The following is an 11,500-nucleotide window of genomic DNA, read 5'->3' on the forward strand; positions in this document are numbered from 1 at the left end:
TTCGCTCAGCTCAATAACTAAGACAAATAAAGCAGAGATTGTAGGGATTTAAGGGTAAAATACGAAACAAAATTAAGAGAAATAAAACAAAAAGCTGGCAGTCATATGTAACAGTAAACTTAAATCTTAATCCATGGAGAGACCCAGACAGCACATATTTTAATCACGCTCGACTCTAGCCATAGGAGGTAAATACATAGTTCTGATTGGTTGGAATTATCCTTTTGTCGCCACGTAACATTCACGTAGCGCAAATCAAACACTGGTTTCTGTCGGTCCTCATAGCCGAGCATGCTATTGGCCCGACTAGTAGTGAAATTTGCTTTCAGTGTAGGTTCAAACCCGATCGAAGGAAAGTGTTTTTATTATTATTATTATTATTATTATTGTTGTTGTTGTTGTTGTAACACTATTAACATTAAAATAAGATGAAGATAAAACTCATTTGCCGTCGTACGTAATATATAATGCAAAAATTGTGCTTTTTCCACCATTTACCTAGAGATTTCTGATAACCCTTATAAACAATGATTCTATAAACCAACAGGAGAGGAAGAAGTAGAGACTTCGCTAAGCGAGGGGTTGCAAGGGGTAATTGGGAGATAGAGAGGAGGAGGTGCCGAAAGCAGCAGGAAGGGGAAGACTTTGCACACACAAGCTTTATCGATAAAAAAAGTGATTTACTTACGTTACGAAACATAGCTGAGCGAACGAAGGGGTTAGAAGCCACGTAGGGCTCGTTTTGTTCCACCTTGACCCCCTGATAATACGTCACACTCGGGTGGTGCAACTAACCAGGCCCGCTTCCTTGTGACCAACTTAAAATCAGTTGGTTAGGGTACCGCGCGAAAAAAATATATGCACATAGACAATATAATAAACAAGAAAACAAATAAACCAATTTCTTTGTTGACTTTTAAAATAAAGGATGGAACATGGAAGTACTTTAAAATATTTGATGGAATCTTTATTGTCACAGGATAGTGAAGAAAATGAAAGAAACAAACAAGAAGAATTAAGAAGACAAATGAAAATATCGTCTACAGAAAAATCAGGAATGGAGATATTAAATAACCAAGAAATGCAAAAGTATATTAGAAGATTAACGAATAATAAAATCACCTAGCCCAGATAATATAAAGCCAGAAACACATGAAAGAAACATCGGTGTTTTCGTACTATAGTTTAGTCACTCTTTAATTTATGCCTTCAAAAAAGAGAAATGCCATGGAGATGGAAGAGCGTATTTATAATATTTTTTTGTTACAAAGAAAAAAGGAGTACATAAGAGAAAGGAAGATCCCAAGTTATCTCAGATTATGCAGGTAGTTCATAGAGACACGTCCACTGTGTGGACGAGCGTTGTCTTATTAAAAGATAACACCAGAACACCATCTCATGAGAAGTAACACATGAAGAGGCTGGACGTCAGTGTTCCTGAATCACTACCACAGGTGACCTGAAATCGTACCTGATGGTTCTCCACGTCATGATGCCAGGAGTAACACTGATGTGTGTCTTCAAAATATTACCAGAATATATCCTCTTTCCTCGGCTCAACAATATTCGCAGACGATGTTATCCAGGATATTCCTAATCCAGATTCATTGCTGAAAATGTTGCGACCCCGTTGCTCAGCACTCCATGCTTTACGGGTACGGAACTAGTCGAAACGTAGCAGCATATGTTGAATATTTACGATAGCCTACGTATGGGAAATTGTGATTCATAATCCGATTGCTGCTAATCTTCGACCAATAGTATGGGATGACAAAAGGTGTTAAAGTGAGTTAGCTAGTTATAACTGGATGGCAGGCGGGGATATTATGTGCTTGGGGCAAAATACGCCGATCCTTCCTTGACGTGGTCAGACTTGGTCGACCGAAACCTTGACGACGCTTGTGGTTTCTCTCACCTTTCCATTTATTTTGACATGAAGCCATTGTCACACTTACCTTGATATTGCACAATTCGAGCAACAGACCACATGTTGATCCACAATGAGGTTCCTTTGAAACTCTGTCAGGTACTGGTAATGTCTTACACGAGCGCGCGGTATTCTTCGTTTTTCTTCACAGTTCTCACTAACCGTCTGATGCTGCATATGCCCTTTATATGACCTGTCAGGCCTAATAACAAGGTCGTATGGTGACAACACTAATGGACTCTGGTGTCTATCACAGATCATTGCAGGGGTGGATCCAGGGGGGCGATCGGGGCGATTGCCCCTCAGAAGAAGAAAATTTCTTATTTTATATATAAATAATACCCATCTCAGAGTATGAAGCTCTTAACAGTAGCTCTAAGTATCACTATTACAACCCACTTCCCTCCAGAAGTCCGGCCTGAATCCGCCCCTGGATCATTGCAACACAAATCACTTACATACCCGCCGATGGTATGCACATGTTGCAAATTATTACTTTTGTAGCATCTCAAAATGTGTGCTGTAATAGAAAACCACGCTAAGTGTGAGATGCGAGCTCTTATATGTAGTGTCCGAATTAGATAATTTATATTAGGGGGGATAAAATTAGGCCAACAGGACGTAGAGTCTGAAGGTGCAATAATTCCAAATGATACAATAATGCCTTACCCCCACACCTGTAACAAATGAGGAATTTATTAATTCAATAAATCTACTGGCAATAAATATTGTTTGATACACTACACCTAACTTTTCTGAACATGTGTTTAAGTGTTGTACACACTCTCGTGTCCGTAGCTCTCTGAGGTTTATTTACTTAATAATTCAGCCCAAGAAATAGCCATGATCACAAGAATATGTTAAGCATTGATAGCATTACCATTAAAATATTTAGTTGGCTTTTATGGTTAAACCATGTCTTCCTGATCATAATTTGGTAAGTTTTAAAGTATTTTTGTACTTTGGTTACAAAATACAGGATGTTTTTTTTTTTTCAAAGCAACATTGCCATAAAATAGGTCTTATGTGTAATGTATATATTTTTCAGTAATTAGCAGCGGTTTCGTTGAAATATTTTCCAACAAAGCAAGAAACCACAAATTTAAAGAAAAACGGAAAAAGAAACGGAACGCAGGAGATAAAGCTTCTACAATACTAAATTTGACTGTTCCCTGTTGATGAAGATTAGAAAATCTAAACAAGCGACACTAAATCATGCATATGAATATTGTATGAAAGCAATAAAGCCAATTAAATGACCACTGAAGTTATAATTCGTGTGGATAACGCTATAGAATGCGATGTTGCTTGAGAGCAACAGTACCAAATAAAGGGTTAAACCGAACTTATTTTTTTTTTCTTTAAAAAGTCTGCGTATTAGTTTTTCATAAGAGAAATAGATTGTTACTGGTCCCGATTTCTGGCATCAAGGTTAAATCGAAGGCCAAATATTTAAAAACTCTCAATTCAAATTTCGAGCTTGCGCTTCTACTTCCCACTAATGATGCGCTCTCCATTTTTATTCAAATATCGATTCCGTGATGGATCTCAGGCAATCAACAGTTACAATTACTTTACTCTTAGATTACAGCTGAGTTGATTCACTATGTGCTACGTTTCAAATGAAGTAGAAACATTACATTGAAATTTTCAAGACAGCATTATTGGCGTGGACAGGAAACTGTACAGCGAAAACAAAGATGGAAAGTGAAGGGTTAACTTTTTAAAAACCGGCTCCAGTTGAAGTGCTTGTATAGACACGGACAATGAATTACACGGGGTATCAATCTTATTAGCAAATGCTGAAACAAACCTAATGCGCTTACTCACCTTCACTAACGTGTCTGCCGACTATGGACGCATCCCCAGCATGTACACTCATGTTTAAAATGATTGTTGCATATCTATAACTGTCTTCTTTTAAGAATATAATTTGATAATATTTGCAGGGTACTTTTAACACTAATACTATGTGTATAATCGGGAAATGTATTTGTGGTAAATTCCATAGGAAAAGAATTATAAATACAAAATTAGAATGAGTAAAACAAAATGTTGCTAAATGGACATGCACAATAATTTTGGACATGAGTGTACGTTAACATACATCCCCAGAGAATACATAACACATATTTTGAATACAGTTTGAAAAGTCAATTTCCGTAAACTGTAAAATGCAGTGATGTCTAGACAATAATAGTCCGCTTAAGTTCTATTAAGTCTGCTTGTTCTATTTATTGCATATTATGAATATTATGCAAACTAAAATGAAATATAACGAAAATTAAAACAAGATGATAATCGATACAAATGTAGAGGGTGAATATGACATGTCCGACCTTCGCCAAGTACGGTGGAAAAAGCTATTTGTTTACTTCTTCCTGGCTAACCACTAAGGGCATTTACAAATACATGTGTGACTTTGAATACGCAATTAGCACATTCAAATTCATGAACGACGACGAACTGAAGGGCACGAGGATACGGTTGCAAGTTATAACTGTAGTCATAATAATATAATTCAACTAAACAATGGTGAAAATAATGGGAAAATTAGAAATGACCAAAGCTGAATAGTTTAGATCGGCCATTTCGAAGTATGGCTAGAAGATTATGACAAAAGAAATGACAAAAATCAGTGAAATTTGGCGTTTTACTAAGCATGGTTTGGGGGGGGGGGAAGCGAGCATCCCCGGTAGGGATACTTCAGTTAATTTCTTTGGGAGGGATGTGATTGAGAAGGAAATCGTCCTCATCCCCCTGGTAATTCACACCCTGGTTATATGTTTTCTTACGGCAAAACTATTCGGTAGAAGCTATTTATCGGGGACTTTGCGCCGTGTATGGACCAAGTGTAATGAGCGAAGTAGCTGTTCGTAAATCGGGGTCTTTCATTTAAAAGTGGAAAAACAAACATTCATGACAAAGAGAGGAGTGGCAGGCCATCAGTGGTCACTGATGAACTCGTTGAGAAAACTTATGGAAAAGTTCGTGAAAATCGACATTTCACTCCGCAATTATCTCTTAATACATATGAAGAAATGGCTTGGCTCTCAGAGCTCTGGTAATTATGGGGAGCTGAAAGATGCGGACACAGGCTAGCTCAAGGCTCAGGCCTTAGATTTTTATGCTGATGGAATTTCTAAGCTAGTAGAGATATGATAAGTGCTTGAATGTTTATAGAAATTATGTTGAAAGATAGACCAAAGAAGTAATTCTCAGATGTACCTAGTATATAATAAATTCATCTTATTTACTTTAGTGTTTCATTTTTTTTAACCAATCGGAGGTTACTTTTCGAACGGCCCTAGTACATAGGCATTGATTGGTGCAATACGTATGATTGTAAAGACGAAATAAAATTAAAGTGAATTCAATTTAGTTCTTAGGGACAACGATTGGTTCACGTCTTTATGGTTGGAGTTAGCGGTAGTATGGTACATCGGATTCATATTCATAAATATTTCAATTATCTATATACTGTGAATCATGCTCATTTACGAAGATTTAATTGCATTAGATTTTTATATAATGTAAATAAAATTAATTTTTCGTTTGTGAATAAAATGTTTTATTGCATGCAAGAATATTTTTATATTTTATTGAATTAGATAATTTATATTAATTTTTTTTTGTTATAAATCACAATTTTGCTAGATGCTTACAGAAGTATTTATAAGGAACGTATTTATAAATCACTATATATAACATCTGTAAATATTTATTTTAGTGATTGCAAGAATTTATTAACTTACAGTTAATATTATAGATTTTATATTTATTATATGAGTTTAGCTTAGTATTTAGTTGTTTCTTCCCTCTTGAAATCAGTTATTTGATCTTTTAAATTAATTTAGTAACTATTGTATTTTAGTTGGAAAGAATGAAGTTATTGTATAAAAGTAAATAGGAGACGAATTTTAAGGTAGTATAGTGTCCCAAAATATCAAACTGTATTTTATATTACCTACTTTACTTCTTTTAATATATTACAAATTCAGAGGAGCCGTTTATGAAAAGATATGGTGACTTCCATAATCAAGAATGAAAATTTATTACGCTATTGAAAATCAATTTTACACGACTTTTACCATGAAATAATTTACAATATAATCTATTTTATCATTTCAAAACCTTAATTAGCAGGAGACCTGTCATTCTGTTTATGTGTGTGTTTGTTTTCTGTTCATTACTGACAACAATGAAGGTAAACTTACAATAGGAGAATCTTAGCAATCCTGTACCTTCTGAATCCAGTGATCGAGACTATCACTACGAGCAGCCTAGCGTACAGTAAATGCGAATCTGCCGTAATCTCCCTCGAAAGACCTCATCAATACATCTCTTGGAAACATATAGGCCCTTCCTTTCACTTATACATCCTTGATTTGTAGCACAGTACTTGTATGTCTTTTTATTTTTAGTTTTCCTTTCTTTTCTTAATTTAAAACTATGTTGGAATCAGAAACTGTCCTGTTATTCTTAAATAAACTTTCAGATACAGGATCACAAATGGTAAACATGTTCTACATTTTGAAAGTTGTACCTAAATATAAAATATAGTTTTTTTCTTTTTTTAAAAAAATAAACTGCACAATATCGTTACAGTAATATTCACACATACCTTATAATATATTCTGTTCCCATTGGTAGTATATAAGTACTTTCAAACGTATTTCTATAATCAGTAAGTAAATGAATGAATGGGTAGTGTTTAATGGGGACATAAGCAACGAGGTTATGTGTCCCCGTCACGATATAATCAGAAGGTATTAGGTGATCAAACGTTACGCGAACAAGTTAGGAAATAATTTCAATACTTCTATCAGTCAATGTAACTCAAGAAATAATAGTGCAGATATATTAAGCTACGCAAGGGGTGAATAAACTCTTGCAAACGTCTTATATGAGTACAATCGCCATTTTTCAAGGATTATTGACAGTGGCGTATTTAGGATTTTGTTTCGGAGGGCTATGTATAACACGGGAAAGCAGGGGACATAGAAGAAAAAGGCGTCGTGAAAACATTCATAGAATAAAATGAAACATCCTCTTGGCCTACCTAATTTCCCGGCCTACTTATCCCCCCTCTTGATTTTTTTAAATTCAAACATTTACCTTTCTTTATAACTAAACGATATAAATACTCCTTTGCTATAATAACTAAAGTCCCGTTATGTCGATTTCCGTGCAAGTTAGTGTGGAACACCAGTTTCGCTTATCAGCTAGTGTTAGTTTTCGTGACAACAGCCTACTTGAATTACAACTAACAATGGTCGAAAGTATGATACGAGAAACGAAAGAAAGTGACAAATAAGAAAAAGAAACAGAAGAGTAGAATGGACGAAAGAAAGAAAAAAGAACACAGTTCTTACATGGAATGAAATTTTGCAGGTAAATATTATTTCTCAACAAAGATCATAAGAAAATGTAAAGTCAATGAAATTTTTAGAAATTGTAAGAATGATTATTGCTGTATGTGGAATGTGGAAAACTAACAATTTTATTTCGGGGGGCTTGAGCTCGATAGCCCCCTAAATACACCACTGATTATTGATATTATATTAATTAATAACGTGATTAAGGGTAGTTACGGGAACACAATTTTAATTCTGCATTGTATCAGTTAGCCTACCCACTGACAATGAATTGTATATCAAACCTGCAGGAAATGCCAATTTTCAGTTTCAAATTCAGAATTTTGAGTTATCTATGTTAGTAACTAACAATAACCTATCGCTTTATTCTTTTCTGTTTAGAATTGAAAATTGAAATTAATATTTAAAAAAATGCTGTGAATATATAGATTAACCATAAATATTGATACAGATACACAGTCTTCTTTTGATGTGAAGCTTACGCTGCCAATGTATTTATTCCAACGAAAATATTTTCGAATGCCCTATTACTTTCATTTTCAGTCACTTCGTGATTTCTATGTACACAGCAAATCACCTCATTCATTCAAAGTAAAGCTAAAGCCTGTTATACATAATCAAATATTCCATCAAATATTGTATCAAATGTTTTAGAAAAGTGGAATTTGAATATGTACGATACCGGTACCAAGTTGTTTGTAGGTTTTGGGTTGGTTACAACATTTGTTACAACTGTTCTAAACAAAAACATATTGAAATTCCTATTCAACATTACATCAAAGAAAACAAACGAAAATCATTGTGCAACAGCATTAACCGTGGACACGGGAAACATTGAAATGCTTATTGATGCCCAGTCCGGTAGGCAGCCCAAAAATGTAGCACTTTCTGCACTTATACATGAATTACATAATATAACCTATTTCATTCTAATAATTAATTATATAATTGGTTAAGAAATTCGTATCTTTCAAATGGAGATACGATAATCCCAAGACAAATTCCTAAAAAAAAATAAGTAAAAATGTTTAAAAAGCATATTTTACCAGACTTTTCTGAAACCAAGCAAGCATTCAGAATTGCCAAATATACTCTGTGGAGTGTATTTTATCAAGAGTAGGAAAAAATTCACCAAAATTTACTTAATTACGACAAAATATCACTAGATATTTCACGAATAAACATTATATACGATACCAACTGTATACATTAAGAATGCAGTAAATTTTAAATTGAACAAAGAACATTTATTATGCAATACAGTTACTATATTTCACATTGTGTTTGGAAAGAGTTGATATTTATAAGCAGAAAAAGTCAACAAATAACGCTAAATTACTAATATAATATGCAATACAATACGTTTGCAGGAACCACTACATAGTCATTTAGGGGTGTAGCCTGCAAACTTTTCTAGGAGACTGCAAAATATTAAAAGCAAACCAAAAGTTTATTTCCAGATTACGAAAGCTTCAATAAGATAATAAATTTATACATATTACACACATACATAAGTACATAATATTATTATATTTCCAGTTTGCTCCTTTTTGAAACCCTGGCCTTGACAGGGCGTGAATTTAAAACCACAGCTTGTAGGAAATGTACGAATAAGTTAGTTATAAGAAATCGGAAACTGTTCATGGAAGTCTATTTGCTTGACTGTGTGAATCTTCTGTACTCTTATATAAAAGAATAAAGATGAGTGACTTTTTTGGGGCATACTACTACAAGTAGAGTCGTTAAATTTTAATTTTAAAATATCGTTTTCTCACGAAAGCAGGACATAAGAAAGAATTTTTGTAAGTAAGTATCGTAAAAAGGATGGGACAAGATTTGTTTTTAAAAAGGGTAGTGTATCTCGCAAATCTCTGAATCTAGTAAAATGAAACTTGGCATATAAACTTTCCTGTTAAAATATGCCGCCTTGCAAGAAGTATTTATTTCGACTTTCACAGAAATTAACGTTGTGCAGAAACACTTCATCGTGCTAAAAATAAATAAATAAGTGAAACTAAAAAGTTACTGTATTTCTGTGGTCAATTAATTAAAAAGTACCGAAATAGGGGCTTCATTAAGGTAGAAGAAGTGGCAATTGCCTCCCAAAAGTTTGAGAAATACATTTTAATAAATTTTATAACTAACTCTATGGCCTATGGAACCCGGAGGTTCAATGCCGCATTCACCAAAGCTCTCCACTGACTTGTATCCTTACCCAATTGGATCCAGTTTCTACTTTGGGTTCCTATCTCTGCGAGAACCATCTTAATATTGTCCTCCCATCTGCGCCTAGGTCTTCCTAATGCTCGTTTTCCGATTGGTCTTCCAGTCAAGACTTTGAAAGCGTTTCTATTTTCTTCCATTCTAGCTACATGACCTGCCCACCTAAGCCACCTAAACTTGACGACCCTAACAATGTTGGGTAAACCGTATAAATTATGTAGTTCCTCGTTATGAAGTTTCCGCCATTCCTCATTCCCCTTCCTCTTGGGTCCAAATATTCGTCTAAGGATCTTGTTCTCAAATACTTTCAGTCTAAATTTTATACTAGTAATAATTAACCTGAAATTCGTATGTCGATGGAAGAACTTGCCCCCGAAGCAAAAATGAAATCACTCTCTTGATTATAAGGTCAATTAAGTTGCATACTGTCGGAAAATTAAATTCCCCAAAGATTGGTGAGATATTACCCTGCTGCACGTAATTAGTTCCATCGTATTCATGATACAATAATCTCAACAGGTGTATACAAGGAAATCTTCAAAATGTTTGTAAATCAATTGGACGACGAAAGACCTATCTTTGAATGTTTCCATCAGAATGAAGAGACATCACATGCCAGCATGGTTGAAATTCATTTCAGTTTCGGTTACCACATCGTTAAGACACCACGTCGCCAGCTACTGTGGGCAATGTTTTGCGTTATTTCTTCTAGGTCATCTTTTATATAGAATTCGTCTGTGTTCGAAGTCTCGCACGAAATTCGAATTCTTAGAGGACCATCCCTAGATTTTTTCTTTCCTTCTTGCTCAAGTATCAAAGAATGCTGAAACATGTCTTTAATAAATTTGAACGAAAACTCTAACTATTAAATTTCATGTTTGTAATCTTTATACGCACCGAGATATGGACAGCTTATGATAATAATTATAATCCTTCACCTCTCTTTCTTCCCGTCCCTTCTCTTCCCTTCTAGATGAAATACCAAACAACGCTGAAATACGAGTCAAGTTGTTTTAAATGAAAAGTTCAAATATAAAATTTCATACCTCTAACCTTCAGAGATACCGAGATATTGACATCTTATTATAATAATTGTAATTCCCATAACTTTTTTTCTTCCGATTCCATTTTCTTCTCTTCAAGGTCAAATACATTTTAAAAAACGCTAAAATACGTGTCTATTTATTGTAAGGGAGAAGACCAAACATCAAACTTCATCTCTTTAAGGTTCAGAAATTTAGAGAATATGGAACCTCATTCAGTACCGGTTTGCGTTGGTGCACCGAAAAATTCGCGGTAATCGGCATAGTAATTATAATAGTTTTTTTTGTCATTTTTCACGTTGCGTTGCTTTGCAGAGTCTGCTGCAGCATGTAACACAAGGACATCTTATTATAATAATTCCCACCAAATTTCTCCCTTTCTCTTCGAATTAAAAAAGAACTTACGTGTTGGTGCTAACTTAAGCCACATATACCATGTACTGTTCGAATTTCAAGTTTCTATCTCAAGTGGTTTGGTCTAAGCGTTGATCAGTCATTCAGTCACGACGACTTCTTTTATATAGAGAGATAGGGTAGGCGTCACACTAATGTTTCGTGTTTTTTTAATTAGTTTGGCACAGATACGTTAAGTTAGTTACTAAGGTTAGTAGTTACTTAGAGTAGTTATAACAGTGATAATTTCAGATTTTATTTGGGTGGTGGTTGAGGGAACTTTCATTCACATGTAGTGAAAGCAGTGCTGCGAAAATAGCCCAGCAAAATTGAACAAAATTGGAATAGATCTCACTCTGAGGGGAAATTTCTCCTGGGCTACAGTCTGAAGTCATCACTGGCTACAAGTGTTAGAAGGGGTGGTGGTAGAGACATGAAAAAAACTTTAGTTTCAAATTTGGGTTCCCAATTACATAAATGTCGCTGGATTCTGGTTTTGCGTTCAGTTCAATCTGGCAATCTTACGAATTCGAATC

The sequence above is a fragment of the Thermobia domestica genome, chromosome 15, assembly GCF_964235325.1.
Source record: "Thermobia domestica chromosome 15, izTheDome1.hap1.1, whole genome shotgun sequence".
Taxonomy (NCBI): domain Eukaryota; kingdom Metazoa; phylum Arthropoda; class Insecta; order Zygentoma; family Lepismatidae; genus Thermobia; species Thermobia domestica.